This window comes from Panthera pardus, unplaced genomic scaffold (genome assembly GCF_024362965.1).
Source record: "Panthera pardus isolate Hobbes unplaced genomic scaffold, ASM2436296v1 HiC_scaffold_2, whole genome shotgun sequence".
In the NCBI taxonomy this organism is placed as follows: domain Eukaryota; kingdom Metazoa; phylum Chordata; class Mammalia; order Carnivora; family Felidae; genus Panthera; species Panthera pardus.
The window spans coordinates 134,804,154-134,821,244 of record NW_026526765.1 but is presented as its reverse complement, the minus strand read 5'-3'; the positions used below and the strand labels follow the sequence as shown (position 1 = coordinate 134,821,244).

General features: G+C 40.6%; 1 long non-coding RNA gene across 1 annotated transcript in view; it reads right to left on the bottom strand.

The window, feature by feature from the left end:
* The window catches only part of LOC128778330 (uncharacterized), a 94,673-nt gene extending 77,858 nt beyond the window's left edge, over positions 1-16,815 (bottom strand). Inside the window, exon 1 of the long non-coding RNA XR_008423913.1 lies at positions 16,741-16,815. This is a non-coding gene — a long non-coding RNA (uncharacterized LOC128778330). The remainder of the gene's footprint in view (positions 1-16,740) is intronic.
* Positions 16,816-17,091: the final 276 nt, after the last annotated feature.

Genomic DNA, 17,091 nt, shown 5'->3' with positions numbered 1-17,091 from the left:
TTTTTACTGTCTTCATAGTTTTGCCTTTTCCAAAATGTCATAGAGTCAGAATCAAAGACTATGTAGCCTTTTCAGATTGGATTGGCTTCTTTTGCTCAGTAATACGCATTTAAAGTTCCACCACATCTTTTCATAGCTTGATGGTCATTTCTTTTTACTGCTGAATAATAGCCCATATCTAGATGTATATAGTTTATTTAGTTTATTTACCCATTCACCTAGTGAAGGACATCTTGGTTGCTTCTAAATTGGAGCAAGGATGAATAAAACTCCTATATACATCCATTTGCCGGTTTTTGTGTGGACATAAGTTTTCAACTCCTTTGGGTAAATACCAAGAAACATGATTGCTGGATTACGTTTAGTTCTGTAACAAACTGCCAACGAGCCTTCCAAAGCGGCTGCGCCATTTCGCATTCCCACCAGCAACGAATGAGGGCCCCTGATGCTCCACACTCACTTGGACATTTGGCATTGTCAATATTCTGAAGTCTGGCCATTCTACATGATATATAGATGCCAACAGGTATATAGTGACACCTCACTACTGTTTTAATTTGCATTTCCCAGTCTTCTGCTTTTCATGTGGTCAAGGGTACCACTATGGTGGTCAAGGTAAATAGCAAATATTACCCATTCATTATTCTATTTATTTATTTGTTTGTTTGTTTGTTTGTTTATTTATGTTTACTTATTTTTGAGAGAGACAGAGAAACAGAGGATGAGCGGGGGAGGAGCAGAGAGAGAGGGGGAGACACAGAATCTGAAGCAGGCTCCAGGTTCCGAGCTATCAGCACAGAGCCCGACGTGGGGCTCAGACTCAGGAACGGTGAGATCGTAACCTCAGCCAAAGTCGGACGCTTAACCAACTGAGCCACCCAGGTGCCTCTCATTATCCAATTTAGTAGAAAGTTTTTAGTATTTAATTTTTACTAGACGTCTACTTCCATTTTTTGAGGTCTTTGCAGACTAAAAGGTTTGCTGCAACCCCAACTAACAATTCTCCAGAGTCGGCATAGAAATGCCCTCAGTGCTGTGCTCCCTCAGTGGAATAATTCTAAATGTGCGTTTTGTACTACTCCCAGCGTTTCTCTGCAGAATTAAGTTCTAGTCATGTACTATGGAAAATGGCTTAACTGTGCACCCTTTACTGGCCTCCTTCCTCTCCGATTGCCTCCCCATCTACCTTACTGATATTACCTGCACTCAATATATAAAGTACCTTCACTCTAATCCTTGTCTAAAGTTTGGCAAAACTAAGACCTTTGTAGATCGATGGCATAAAATGAATAATGAAATCTCTCTGTAAGAGCAGTCAGACTGTTTCTCTCTGTGTACTTCTATTTCAGCACACGTTTCACGAGCATCTAACCCATAATTTCCCACTGATCCCACTGAATGTCAAACCTATGGCTTCAAGCCCTCCAGGCTGAAGCATTGGCCTGTGCACAACGGCCTAGTGCTCCAGGTGACCTGAAGGGGCAGCAGCACCAAATATTTCTGGTGCGCAAAACTGGAAGGAGTTAACGGTCTCTAGTCATCAGGACTCTTCATTCTTATCGCTGAACACCCTGCATGCTTGTCTTGAAAGGGACACATTGGTCACATTGCCAACACAGTGCTCATAGGTCTCACCTATTTCTCAACAAGACCATGGACGTATCCAGAGGCACAAAATGGAGGTCTGCTTAACACCTTTCAGCTTATTTTAGGGCAACTAACAATGATACTATTTCATTTCCTATGAAATGCTAAACAGGGTACCAGGATATTACAGATAAACCAGGTGTATCTCAGGCAAACAGGTATATACTCTCCCAAACTTAATGAGACTGAAGAATGATGGCTTGATATCCAATAGTCCTCTTCCAACAGTGAAGAATGAGGAAAGATGGCAATAAAGATACCTAAATGTTTGATGTTTGATGGTATTGTTGACATTGTGGAGTAGTTTCAACAGTCTCTGACAATCTGATCATATACATATAATCTTTCTCTGTTCAAGTAACAGGGTTTACTTCTTCACTGAAATGCAGCCAAGTTCTTTCAGTATAGAATACCTAACACTCATTATACCTATAGAAGCGCTTCTCTCTCTACCAGTCTCTGTTAACTCTCACTAAGTTGCCCTAAAATAGAAATAGAATGGTAATGACTTAGGACTGGTATATGTCAGATCTAAAGTTCCATTTGAATTCAATAATTTAAAAACAAAAACAAAAAAAAAAAAAAAAAAAACATTACCAGGACACCTAGGTGGTTCAGTCCATAGAGCGTCTGATTCTTGATATTGGCTCAGGTCACGATCTCACGAGTTCGCGGGATTGAGCCCTGCATTGAGCTCCGTGCTGACAGCGTGCAGCGTGCTTGGGATTCTCTCTGTCCTCTCTTTCTGGCCCCTCACCCCGCTCTCTCTCACACGTGTGAATTCTCTCTCTCTCTGTCTCTCTCTCTCTCAGAACAAATAAACGAACATTTTTTTAAAAAGATTCTCTCTCTCCCTCTTCCCCTCACCCCCATTCACATGCTCTCTCTATATACAAAAGTTTTTTTTAATTTAAAAACACTACCAAGAAATCTTAATATATTTACTTTATTTTCCAATTATTGAGCATTTCTTAAAGGCTGCCTGATATTTAATCTTAATGCATGTAAGTCTGTATTGAAAACTGCTTGAAGGCAAATACAGGATCATATACTTTGGCTGACCTTATGAAATCTGTCAATAATTAAATGGAAGCACTTTGCACAACCTTTCAATTTTCCCAATATCAGGAACTGTTAGAAGTGTCTTCTTAAAGATTTATGTTTTAAATGTTTTTAAAAGTTCTAAAAATTTTCTCTGATTCAACTTATTCCAAAAATTAGCTTGAAAAGTAGATTTCCTTCTTTCTTAGTTTAGGTAAACTGAGTTTTATATCCTTTAAATTTTTTTAAGTTGATTGGCAAGAAGCCAGCTTTCAAAACTTTCCAAATTAGCCACCTGACTTAGTTATAAAAAGAAAAAAAAAAAAGCAAATAATTCACTTGAATCCCTCCCACAAAAAAAAAGCTGTTTTTTACTTTCCTTAGAGTAGATCTGCTTTTAAATGAGAAGATGATTGTAAATCCTGGTGAATTGCTCATAGACTGTGTTATATTGTTCCCCGGGATGAACTTTAAAAGGCATCTTGTGGTTTATGTATTTGTGATCAAAATAAAGACAGCCTTTTACTGTGGGAGCAATTTGAATCCTATTTTATGTGCTTAGTCAAATGCTAGGGATACGACTGAAGCAGAGGAACGAAGAAAAGAGCAACATCAGGTCTCGGCACTGGAATTTACCTGGATCTGTAAGACCTAAGCACGGATCACTTGATTGGTCACACACTGTTCTGCTAGGATGCACTTGATAATTTCTACACGTGGATCAGTCTTTTCCCCCAACCACACTGGGTTGCTGGCGGGCAGGAGATGTGCCTTTGATGCATCATTTTCTATCTTCCCTGCACGACGTGTCCTGGGCACATAGTTGAAATGGAATGAATACCATTGAAATGATTGTCTGACACCTCATAAATTGATAGCTTTTGGGGGAGAGGAAGCCCTTCCAGTGATTACTAAAGGGAGGAGAATAGAGGGTCCTTGATTTCCAGAATCTGTAAGCACATATTTAATAAGACAGCTTCTCAAGGGCATTTCTTTCCACTTTGAAAATCACTTGGAAAATATTTAGCACCTGTTCTTGGAATCAGTCTTGACTTGAAAGAAAATGCCTATGAATTCTTTCAGAATTATTTCTTCTGTATTCTTCCTTTTCCTTATTGTATTCTCATACTGCCCAAAACGAAAAACACACAAAACTTCAATAATCTCGATCGTGCACTAAATTAAGCAATCCTTTCCCTTGACTTTAATGCCTCCAGTGTGCCCTTCTAACTTCATCAGCTACTACAATTATTTGTTCCAGCCATATAACCTGAAATAGTCCCTACACGTAATTCATGCTTTCCTGCTTCTCACTGTCTTGCTACCTGAACACCTTCCTACAACCTTCGCGGGTCCTGATTCTACTCCTCTGTGATGACGTCTTCCAAATGTTACAGCCTCCATGCTCCTCTTAAAGGGATAAGAGCTCTTTCATCCTTAAAACCCCCTTGGTCTTTTGTAAGGCTTCCTAGGGCTCTTGTTTGATTTTGTCATAGGAAGTGATAAGATATCCTTTACGCAGTTTCCTCAGCCTATCCTACAGGACTAGAAAACCCCAGCTATTCCTTGAGCCCTGGGCCTGGAACAGTGAGTTGTCTCCGTGTTGGCACTGAACCCTCACCACAACCTGTATTACCATCTCCCTTTTACAGATGAATTAAAGCTAAGTAGAGGGCAGGGACTCAGATTTAAGCTTACACATGGGGTGGCCGACAGCCCTGATTTGCCTGGCGTGAGGAATTTCCCGAGATGCTGGACTTTTCAGCACTAAAACTCAGACAGTCCTAAGCAAAACAGGATGGTTGGTCACTCTGCTTACAGAAGTTGTGTCCTCTCATGAACAGTCAGTGCATACCTCACACCCAAAGGCCCAGCGGTGGGAGAAAGTGGCCATTATGGTCCAACAGGCAGGAGCTTCCCCTCCCCCACACTCACCCCAGTCTGCCCCAGTCCTAGGCAGAGCTGGGTCACAGTGACCTGCGGCCAGGAAGGGAAGCCCAGACCGGGGTGTGGCTGGGGGAAGTCTCTCCCACATCTACGCTCCCCAACTCCTCCCCACTAAGCTTCAGTTGGTTTCTCTCAGACACATGACTGCCAAATTTTGAGGACTTTGATGGCTTACTGGGTACTAGCTAGATACCTGCACTCTCACCCACTAAAGGGAGAAACACAACAAAATGCAGGTCCTTGCAGAGTTGCAAGAAGATGCTGGAGAAATACATTTTAACCCAAACACTTGATGGACCAAGTCACTCAATCCTTTCAGACACACCAAGGCAAGGCCTAACTCCTCTGGAAACCCAGACTGCTCCAGAAGTACTGACAGACCCAAGGCTGACAATCTGTACATCTACACAGGTGCAAACAGCAACCATTTGGCATAAACTGGTCATCTAACACTACCCGTCCCGACGCATCCCATATAGCCAAGGTGTGCAGAAGCAGGCCAGACTGACATTTCCTGGAATTTCAAGTCTAGTGAAGTTCCCCATGGTTTATTTGGGCCTAATTACGATGTCGATCCTCAGACTCAAATGTTCCCAATCCTGTCTGCCCATTATAATCACCTGTGAAGGGGCACCTGCGTGGCTCAGTCGGTTAAAGCATCCGACTTCGGCTTAGGTCATGATCTCGAGGCTCGTGAGTTCGAGCACCACGTCGGGCTGTGCGCTGACAGCTGAGAGCCTGGAGCCTGCTTTGGATTCTGTGTCTCCCTTTCTCTCTCTTTCTCTCTCTGCCTCTCCCCCGCTCACACTTTGTCTCTCTTTCTCTCAAAAATAAATAAACATTACAAAAAATCTTTTTTAGGAATCACTTGTGAAGATTTTTGGGGCGCCTGGGTGGCTCGGCCGGTGGGTTAAGCGTCCGACTTCGGCTCAGGTCATGATCTCACGGTCTGTGAGTTCGAGCCCCGCGTCGGGCTCTGTGCTGACAGCTCAGAGCCTGGAGCCCGTTTCAGATTCTGTGTCTCCCTCTCCCTCTGCCCCTCCCCTGTTCATGCTCTCTCTGTCTCAAAAATTAAAAAACGTTACAAAAAAAATATTTTTTTAATTAAAAAAAAAAAAAAAAGAATCACTTGTGAAGATTTTAAGCCTACAGATGACCTGACCTTTCCCCAGGCCAATTAAATCGGAAGGTCCAGAGCACTGCACAAGTGAATGTAACATACAGACAGGGTTAAAAGCCATTGCTCTAGCTCAGTGACTCTCAGTGTGCCATCCCGGGCTGGCATCACTGGCAGTTTGTTTTTATGCTAACAGGTAAAATTATGCTATAGGATAAAACAAACTCTGTGTTTCCCTTGACTCTCATTACAGTAACAGAGGTGTCTCCACCCATGGGAAAATGACCCAAGAGGCAGAGTTTGGGCAAGAAAGATTTAATAAACTATGTATCAGAAGACGTTTACCATAGAAACACAGCTGTATGATACTTAAGCCACAGGATTTCCTCTACCTGCCTCCATTTTCCTTCATTGGAGCCACCTCCATCTTTCTTGGTCTGCAAGCATTTTTCCCTAAACTTGAAAGTCTATTGAATGAGCACTCCCACGTCTCAGATTTAGCTTCCCACCATGACCTGGAGAGTTGCCTCTCAAAGAGCTATAATGTTTCAACACCCTATCTTTAGATGCTTTTATCACATAGTCTAAGTCTTGCTGGAGCTCCCCAGCCTTGAGTTAAGTATCAGCCTCCTGTTTACACTCATTAAATTGGACTCACAACGTTGGCAAAAGAATGTCAGGATGCTGTTTTGTTAATTTCAAATAATTTATAGAAAAAAATTTTATTGGAATGGATACTCTGAAAACGTTGTGGTCCGGATTTTCTAACATTTACTTTTTAAAATTATCTTAATCACAGTAATTATTTTTCTAATGTTACATTAAAAGTGGCAGTTTAAAATGTTGGACAGGAAGAAGATGTAATTTAATGAAGGGCATCTTTCTCCACATTGACATGGATGTTAAATCTTTTTTTTTTTTTTTTAAGATTCTAATGTGGCCTAATTACTTTAATTTAAAATTCTGGGTATGCATGTTTTATTCATGACTTTCTAGATGATTGAGAAAGTTTTTGCAGCTCCTTTGAAGCTCTAACTTTGGAAATATAACAAATAATGAAGCCATCATATTTTCAAAATGCTCAGATAGAGGAGACTTTTGAAAGACAGAGTAATTGTGAATCAAAGCCTAATCAGCTGCTGTGAAATGAGTTTTTAATTATTACATTGCCCCTGATATGCTGGAGTTCAGCAAGGTTAGGAAAATGACCTCACACACATTTCCTCTGAAAGGGTAGAATGTTTTTTCCCTCGTAGCACATCACCTTGAATATTCAGAAACTAAGTTGTTCTGCTTCCCGTGAAAAACCTCTCAGAAACATTTTTTCACACCAACCTTTGACTAATCTCACACACAAAAAACGAAAAGTGTCACTCATTTCTTCTCTTACTAAAATGCATTATCTTTGCATGGACATAATGGCTTCTGAGTCAGAATACTCACCGACTCCCACTGGAAAATTCACATTTTCCAAAGTCATTTGTAAGTTTATTAAAGAGGACATGAGAAAGGGTGCTCAAAGCCTAAATCTTTAGATTTCAGAGTTCTGGATCAAAATAACTGGTTTTATTTCAGGGGCCAAAGATAATACAGATTTTCCATTCCAGAGAAGTGTGGGTTTACACAAGGGACAGTCAGTACCTGACGTCTCTTGAAGTCAAGTTCAACTCAAATTCCCATTTTTAGCAAGTAGTAATCTGCTTGAGTTGAGAGCAGAAGAGACATGATGTACACAACTTCTCAAACCTCCAGCCTCCAGTGTAGATATTTACACCTATATTCTAATTTCTGGTTACTAACTCAAACTGAGAGACCAGAGCTTAAATTAAACATTTACAGTTAGTTCCCTAAGAATCCAAAGAAAATGAGTACACTACCACATGTCCAAAGCAAAATCAAAAGACTTGATTTCAATTCTATTGCCAGTTTTCCTTTAGATTGGGGGGGGGGGGGGGGGCGGTGTGCATAGGGGAGCTCCAGCCAAATGAAAATCTAGGTTCTACAAAGAAGTGAGCACTCACATCTCAACCTCTTCTAAAGCTCTCTCCAGATAACTGTGAACCATGTTACCAATGCAATTTTTAAGGAAGGGCATTTAACTCATTTATTTGAAAGTCAAAACCTCTCCAGTTCCTTAAATATATACATTCAATCAAATCAAAGAAACAGGTGTAGATGTTGCATGAAGCATGACTCAGAGCTGCTACTGACAGTCTTCCCTTTTGAGGAATGCAAACAACCACAGGCTCGTTTAATGAGAATAAGTAGGACCCTGAAATAAGTGTTACTTATAGAAGAGTCGTCATTAACATGCTGCACCAGAGGTGTGATTTGCATGAGCTCTGATTGCATTTGCTGGCTGTTCACGTATCTGTGCTGAATCAATGCCACTACATCAACACACAGGTTATCTTTTCCCCTCACTTTAGAATGGACTCAAATTCTGATTGAGAAATACAGCCCACGTGTCTCTCTGCCACATGCTTTGTGTGAGCTACTTCTTGGCTGAAAAGGGAGATCAGTCAAATCTTACGCAACATTTCTAACGCTGAACAAACCCATGTCGTTTATTTCTTGAAAATGCTATCTGTTTAATGATCTGATATCTCTGCCATTGGAGATGAGTGCCATAAGAGCCAGCAGATTTACTAGAAACAATAAAGGTTAGCATTTATTGAGCAGTTACTAAGTGCCAGATTCTAAAATAAGCGCTGCCCAAGCATTTAATCTCTCATTGAACTTTCTGGCAGCTGCTGTTAATAACCTCATGTTGATAGGTGAGCAAACCTAGGCTTAAAGGGTGAACTTGCCCAATATCACAGGCTCTTCATTTGTGGAGTCAAGACTTGAACTCTGAAGTCCATGCTCTTAAACATACATTTTCCAGAAGCTGAATAGTCAACGTTCTCAGATTATGCAGGCCCAACCGAAGTTAAATTAAAGACCTGCTCTGCTGAAAAGTGAAACTTCAGAAGTAAGTCCACCTCATGGAGACAAAAATCCTTCAGAGGTGTCCTCAGCATCCGCAAACCAAACTGACCTCTCCATGACACCAAGTCCAGAACAGGACCTGAATTCCCACGCCCACACAACTGCATCTTGGTTATTCACATCCCGGGCACCCCCTGCTCCAGCCCTTAACTTCCAACCACAAGAAAGGAAAATTTACAAAAAGAAAAAAAAAATGATGCTTTTCCCAAAGCGCTGAAGCTCTGTTTCTGTTCAGAATTTCTCCTGTAGACACTGAAAACAGAGTGAGGAGTTGGTGAGAACCTTGTAAGCCAGTAACAATAACAGAACTGAAGAATTCCCCCCAATTCTTATTAAGCCATATTGACCACCTATACAACTGTACGGATAGTGCTAAATGCAAACATGTCTTCCCATACACACAGATACACCTATGGACATTAACACTAAGCTGATGGGCAGCCGTGCAATTAGAAATCGACCAACGTGCACGTGGAGGGCTTCTGTTGCACATGGCTATGGTCCCAGGTCCACCCACCCTCTGTTGGAATACAAGCAAGGCATTTGTGTATAATCTACTTCTCTAAAAAAGATTTTTAAAACTCAACTACCGGGAGCCCTAGCCTTTGTCAGAATGTGGAGGGCTTCCCTCGCCACAGACACCGAATACGGCAGTAACTGCAATTGCTAGAAGCTGTTCTCTGCTGAAACACACCTGTTACAACAACAGCAAAAAAAAAAAAAAAAATCCAGATTAAAATAAGGGATCATTGTATGTAATTAAGAGATATTTGTGTGGCTGAATTAGAAACATATCGGCTCATCAATAACACACACTACATTCCACAATGAAGACTATTGCTTCTGGATATATCTGCCAAGTCCCATCAGTTCAATCCACAAATATTTACTGAGTACCTACTAGGAGTATGGCACAAGGACGGACACTAGGGGATATAACATCATGAAGACAGGTGCTGCAGCAGCCCCCGCCTTCCCGCCCACCAAAATCATCAGCGTGGATAAAGTGAGATACGAACAGTAAGCAGAGCAGGCGAACACGTCTAAGCCTGGTCAGGACTCTGTCTCCCCACCTCGGGTTGGTTTACAGGCTCTTACTTTGGAGCACTCTGTATGAAGCTACTTAGGGAGGCCAGGCAGTAGTGTGGTACGCATCATGGATGGAAGGACTCTCCTCAATGGAGCAGAGACTATGTGGTCTGAATACAGGATGCACAGTGCTGTTAGCCCGGAAACAGTCTCTCTTTTTTTTGTAAGATATGCAAATGAAGTGCTGGTGTGTTCACCAAGAGGTGGCACCTAGGTTCGTTCTGAGGAAATAAATGTACAGAGTCTTATGCACAGACCCGCATATAAACGGCCCCTGCATCTACATACAGGAGAGCTTTTTTGAACTCACACAGCTGTATGCAAGTCGCGCCAATTAGTTAAGACTCTGTCAACAGCTTGGATTTTTTTTTCACTTGTACATTTGAGACTTTTTGTTTTGGAAGATTAAAGTATGAAAGCTGCATACGCTGAGTTGTGAATGGGGAACAAGAGCTCATAAAAGGCAGTTGCTATCTAGAGGATGGCCTGTCTAGAAAATCCTACTGGGCTTGCTCTTAAAAATAAACTGAATTGGGATGCCTGGATGGCTCAGTCGGTGAAGCATCCGACTTCGGCTCATAACTTCAGCTCAGGCCATGATCTCGCGGTTCACGGGTTCGAGGCCCACATCGGGCTCTGTGCTGACAGCTCAGAGCCTGGAGCCTGCTTCAGATTGTGTCCCCCTCCCTCCCTGCCCCTCCCCTGCTTGCACACTCTCTCTCTCGCTCTCTCTCAAAAGTAGACATTAACAAAATATATAAAGAACAGAATATTTCCATTCACAGTCAAGAGTCTAATGAGCATCAGGTAGGTTGGCTATAAAGACTTCCTCCCTCTGCACTGGGCCTGTTAGCTAAATGGCTCCTCTGTCTCACTGCCTCACTCCTCCCCTCATTAATGCCCCCAAATATGAAACACATCCCTCTCTACCACCTCACACAAATGCTGTAGGAGGGATGTGATGCAAACATAACCAACCCTCCCTCTTCACTTGCACATTCTAATAGAACTCTTGGCTTCTGTTTATACGGGTTTCTTGTAAAACCTTTTTTACCTGGTGCCTGGCCTCCAGCGTCTACCTCTGAAAGTCACCCTAAACCACCACCTGGTTAATCTTCCCTCAACAATGATTGCAGCCTCCATTTACTCATCACTGCTGGCAGAGTAAAATCCAAAACTCTTTAATACGGCGTCTAAGCCCCACCATGTCAAGGCCCCTGGGGAACTACATGACAGCGGTGCCCCCTATCAAGGTCATTGTGAAGGTCAAGGACACATGAAACATGCCCACATATAATTCCAAATACACCTAGGGAGACAGGGTGTCCCCAGGGACATACAGACAAGCCTCATGTCGCTCTGTACATGTACATGAGCAAGCCTGGGTCTGTTTCTAACCTTGTCTGCTCTTTTCTGGGGGGCATCTCCCCTAATGAAGGCGCCGAAGACTCATCTCTTAATTTTTTTTCTCATGTCTCATAAATTAACAGGAAAAGACCCACAAGCATTAAACAATTTGAAAAATGTCAAGATGACGTAGGTTTCCCTAAATTGCTAAGAGTTGTATAGAAGAGAATTCTCATTTGAAATATACATGACTAGTCCTACTTCCCCCGAAGCCACGCAGGAATCATTATTCTACAAAAATGTAAGTAGAGCAAATCCTGGCTCTGCCTTCCCCCAACTTCCGACATTGGCTTCCCTCTTTTTTATTCTACTCCTGTCTTTATTACCCAGGATTTTAGCAGAATTGCTAAAGCTTGAGAATATTTTAGCGTTGGCATTTTTGAAAAATAACCACGCAACTTCCTGGAGCGCAATGCGGTGTAACCCACCAAAATTGGAAGTCCTTGAGAGTAAACACTGTTTTAATTATATCTGTAGCTTCACTTTCTAGCCAATTGCCGGGTCATCATTAGGGTAAGAACAGGATGGGGAAAGCATGCGGTGGAAGGCAGGGATTTCAGCCCTTAATCTGTCACCTGCTGACTGTGATTTGGAGCAAAGCCCTTAACCTAACTCAGCCTGAGTTTGCTCAACTGCTAAAGAGAGGTTGTGATACCAGCTGCTTCACAGGACGTTGTTCTGAGGACTAAATGCGATAATGTATTACAATGTGGTTTATAAATGATAAGCACTGCATGATATAAGTTATGATCGCTCCCGAGTACAGGCTTAAAGTCATAAAATGAGTAGAAAATAAGACAGAGCTGAGCTACTGCAAAACAAACATCTCAATCACGAGTGACAATGCCAAAACCTGAAAAACATCTTATCCATCCGAAAGTCTTCCGGGAGCCTATCTCTACAAAAGAAGGGGAAATAAAAGAAGAAAATGGCTTGCAACTGTGGCAAACTGGATTTGGCTCCTATTCCGCTAAGAGAATTGGCCAAATCCAGCAATAAATGGAAACAAATACTTTTGTTTTAGAAGTATGCAGTCAATATGTCAAAGTCATTTGGATTAGACTAACCCTCTAAATGAAAACAAGTATAAAAGATGGATAAAATACACAAAAGAGATATTGGGAGTCCTTAGAGATCAAGTAGGTGAGCCAGAACTTGAAGGACTAAATCCCAGACAGCAAAGGAATGTGGTGCGTGTGTCATAGGTAATTTTGGCATTAGCCTCCACGTTTACCCCCATACCATTTTCTGACTCATTGCATGAGAAATGAGCCAAACTCAAAGCAGTGGCCTGGAACTTGCAGCAGTCTCACTGAAGACGACTGACTGACTGATTGATTGACTGATTGATTGATAACCAAATTTAAAGATTCCACAGGCAAATTTAATAGCATATGAAAAAAGAACAAAAAGGATCATTGACAAAATGGAAGGTAGGTCTGCAGAAATGTCTGCTTGAATCATGAACAGAAAAATGGAAGGAAAATACAGAAAAGAGCATCAGATACCGAGGAACACATCTTTCAATGTTCTAACATACATATGATTAGAATCTCAGAAGGAAAGAGGAAAGAATGGGACACGAGCAAATGGAAGGCACAAATTACCAATGTGGGAAATGAAATGGGAGATGTTCCTACAGATATTACAGACCCTTAAAAAGATAAGAGGATAGTGTGAAATGACACAATATTCGTGGATTAGAGTCTCAGTGTTGGACAGATATCATTTGCCCCCACATTGATCTAATGATTCAATACAATCATAATCAAAATTTCAGAAAGACATTGTGTGGAAACTTAAAAAGGTGTTTTAAGATGAATATAAAAAAAAAACAAAGGTGCGCGCTTGGGTGTCTCAGTCGGTTAAGGGTCCAACTCTTGACTTCAGCTCAGGTCGTGATCTCATGGTTTTTGGGTTCGAGCCCCATGTCGAGCTCTGTGCTGGCAATGTGGGAGACTGCTTGGTATTCTCTCTTTCTCCCCTTCTCTCTGCCCCTCCCCTGCTCTCTCTCTCAAAATAAATAAATACACATTTAAAAAAAAAGACTAGGGACAAGAGTAGCAAAGACAATTTTAGAGAAGAAAAACCACATTGGAGGGTTTATAGCAGAAGATATAGGACATATTAAGATAAGCTATAAAATTATAACAATTGGGACCCCTGGCTGGCTCAGTCAATCAGCATGTGACTCTTGATCTTGGTGTCCTGAGTTCGAGCCCACGTTGTTCATAGAGTTTACTTTAAAAAAATTTTTTTAATTAAAAATAAGTGGTAAAATTATAACAGTTAAAATAGTGCATTATTGGCCCAAAGACAACAGATCAACAAAACTGAGTCCAGAAACCAGTGTATACATATATGGTCCGATAAGTGCCATCACAATGCAATACAGTTAAACAATATTTAGAATAAATGATGTTGGATCTTTGGATGTCCACATAGGAAAAAAGTTACTACATATATACATAATACTACATATATCATAATACCAAATATATATATATATATCAGTTCCAGTTAGATCATAGCTCTGAATATAAAAGACAAACAATAAAGCTTCTAGGGGCTAACACAGAATATATTTAGGATATTAGCGTAAATCAAGATTACTTATATAGGATATGGAAGGAACATAAAGAAAAACAGTAACAAATTTAATTTCATTACAAAAAAGAAAGTCAAAATACATACAGCAAAAAATACCATTATAAGAGTGAAAGAGGCAAGCCAACAAGTGGAAAAAGATATTTGCAATATTCATTTCCAAGAACTCACTTCCAGAATATATATAAAGAAATATTACAAATCCACCAGAAAAAGACAGGAAAGCCAAATTTCAAAACTTGAACAAAAACTCTCGGAATAGGTATTTTGGGGGTGTGTGTATATATATATGCGTGTGTATGTATATGTATATATGTGCATGTATGTATGTGTATATATTCTCCAGATTGCCTAATAAGTACATGAAAAGATGTTTAGCATAATTCATCATAAGGAAAATGAGATACCACTACAATATCACATTTTTTAAATGACAATACCAAACGTTAGTAAAAACTTCAATCAGCCAGAACACTAGCAATGGGAGTGTAAGCTAGTAAAACCACTTCAGAAAACATTCTGTCAGTACCTGCCAAAGCTAAACATATGAATCCCTATTATCTGACAACTTTTCAACATAAAAGCATATATATATATACATATATATATATATATATGAAAGACATATATATAAGAATGTTCACAGCAGCCTATGCATAAGTTTTCAAAGCCAAAACCAATCCAAACATGCATTAACAATATGAATGGTGGAATAGTTTTTTTTTTTAATTTTTTAAAATTTTTTAAATGTTTATTTCTTTTTGAGAGACAGAGAGAGACATGGCATGAGTGGGGGAGGGGCAGAGAGAGAGGGAGACACATAATCTGAAGCAGACTCCAGGCTCTGAGCTGTCATCATAGAGCCCAACGCAGGGCTTGAACTCACGAACTGTGAGATCACGACCTGTGCTGAAGTCGGAAGTTCGCTCAGCCAACTGAGCCACCCAGGTGCCCCTGAATAAAACACTGTGCCACAGGGATCAGCAAACTATAGCCCGTGGATCAAATCCACCCATGCCCATTTATGGTATTGTCTAAGGCTGCAGAGTCCTATAGGTGCAACATACAACATAGAGCCTACAAGGCTGAAAATACTAACTAAACCTTTACAGAAGAAGTTTGCCAACCTCTGCTATACATCAGACTTCTACTACCACACAGAACGAATCCCAGGAGATGTCATACTGGTGGGGGAAAGCCAGACATGAAAGAACGCACGTTATGATTTAATTTATATAAAGTTCAAACACACCTAAAATTAACAGAAGTCAGCCAGAAGTGACAGAGGCCACAAGGCTGGTTACATTTCAGGAAACATAATAACTTGTAAGAGCAACAGTGGAACTGACCACTCTCTTGAAACGTGACCCTGTCATTTAAAGCAAGCAGAACTAGAGAGAAGTACCCACACTTGACTATACCTTTCCCACCACACCGTGCAGGCCCCTAGTAAATCTCTCAGAGGGTCAGATCACTCGCCTCCCAAGTTGGAAAGACAAAATGAAGCAAAATCAATCATTCAATAGCTGCTGGGTAGTTTAGATAGAACCTTGTCACAAATCTCTTCTGATCCCTATAGGTTTTGACTTCTTTATATTTGAACAGTAGGAAAAAAAAAAAAAAAAACAGTAGGAACAAGGAAAAACAAACAAACAAACAAACAAACACAACAAAGAACTACAACTATCTAAACTAAATAGTATTTCAGGGGTACCTGGGTGGCTCAGCCGGTCAAGCGTCCAACTTGGGCTCAGGTCATAATCTCCCAGTTTGTGGGTTTGAGCCCTGCATCAGGCTCTGTGCTGACAGCTCAGAGCCTGGAGCCTGCTTCGGATTCTGTGTGTCCCTCTCTCTCTGCCCCTCCCCTGCTCATTCTCTGTCTCTCTCTCTCTCTCTCTCAAAAATAAATAAACATTAAGAAAAAAAATTTAACGTGCTTTCAGTATCAACTAAAAGAATATGTCCATCCCAAATCCACCCCCTTATTGAGATGAGTGAATGGAATATTCCCTGAAGCTCGGAAGAGTATTGATTTCGGAACAATAATTAAAATCTAATGGACTTAATCAGTTTCACATAGAACTATAAATTTCATCTCAAGACATGATAAATCGCTGAATAAGAATATCTGACTGCTCATCTACTCAATTTTTAAAAATTCAGATTCCATTTTCTGACAATGTTATTCACTTTAACTGAGAGAAATATTCATACCATCTGAAGTGCTGGACATTTTATTCTAAGAAGGGGAGGGAAAAAAGAATCATTTGGTTCTTTATGGGGGTCAAATTATACATCAAATAAAGTATGAAGTTCCTTCACCAGATACATTTCATAAAGTTAAATGGTTCTTTCAAGATTATGCTGACAATAGAGTCTTCAGTCTTTGTTATAATATAGCCTATGACCTCACTAATAAGGATAATAATGTATCATCAAAAAATGCTGTTAATTGAAAACTGCAAGTCTAATTAAGCAGGGATGTGACCATGCATAACATATTATTAATGGAATGATAAGATTGCATTACACCAACTGCTACAAGGAAAAAACTACAAGGACGGTCCACAGTTCAAAGAGTCTTCACATCCATTTTGGCAAAAGTTACTGATGATATTTTCCTTTCATTAAACTGTAGGCTTCATAGCAAAATGACTTAAAACCAGAAGAAGAAAGTAGAGCCAGATTTAAAAGATGGGTCACAGGGCAGCTGCTTGGGATTCAATCTATAAAGAGTCCCCACACACGGCTGGAAGACATCAGAAATACGGTGCCAATTAACTCCTGTTTCCACGTGAAACTCTTTACATAACGGGTAAAATGTAAATCGGCCCCACTCCCAAAGAATTAGTTCCCTCTAATGAAAAATATAAATACTCCATCCTAGTGCTCACCTCTTTCCACGGAGTATTTTGTGATACACACAGGCACATTCAGGAAGCTTGGGGGTCACTACTAGGCCTGGAACCAAACCTGGAAACAGCCAGCCGATAGTTACCGGAAGTCAGCAGTTATAGGCAATTAAATTTCAACACTGAAAGAACATGTGGTACAGAACTGCCTCTAGAGAAAAACGGATTTATTTTATTACCTAAATTTTAAATTCCATGCCTCCTAGGACGCCCCCTTGTAACGGGAAAAGCCTTTTTAAAGATCTAACAAGTAAACTGCACTACAGGAAAATGGAACTCATTTTGCTGACATTAAAAGAAAGTATCCAGGCCAAGATGATATACTGACAGCAT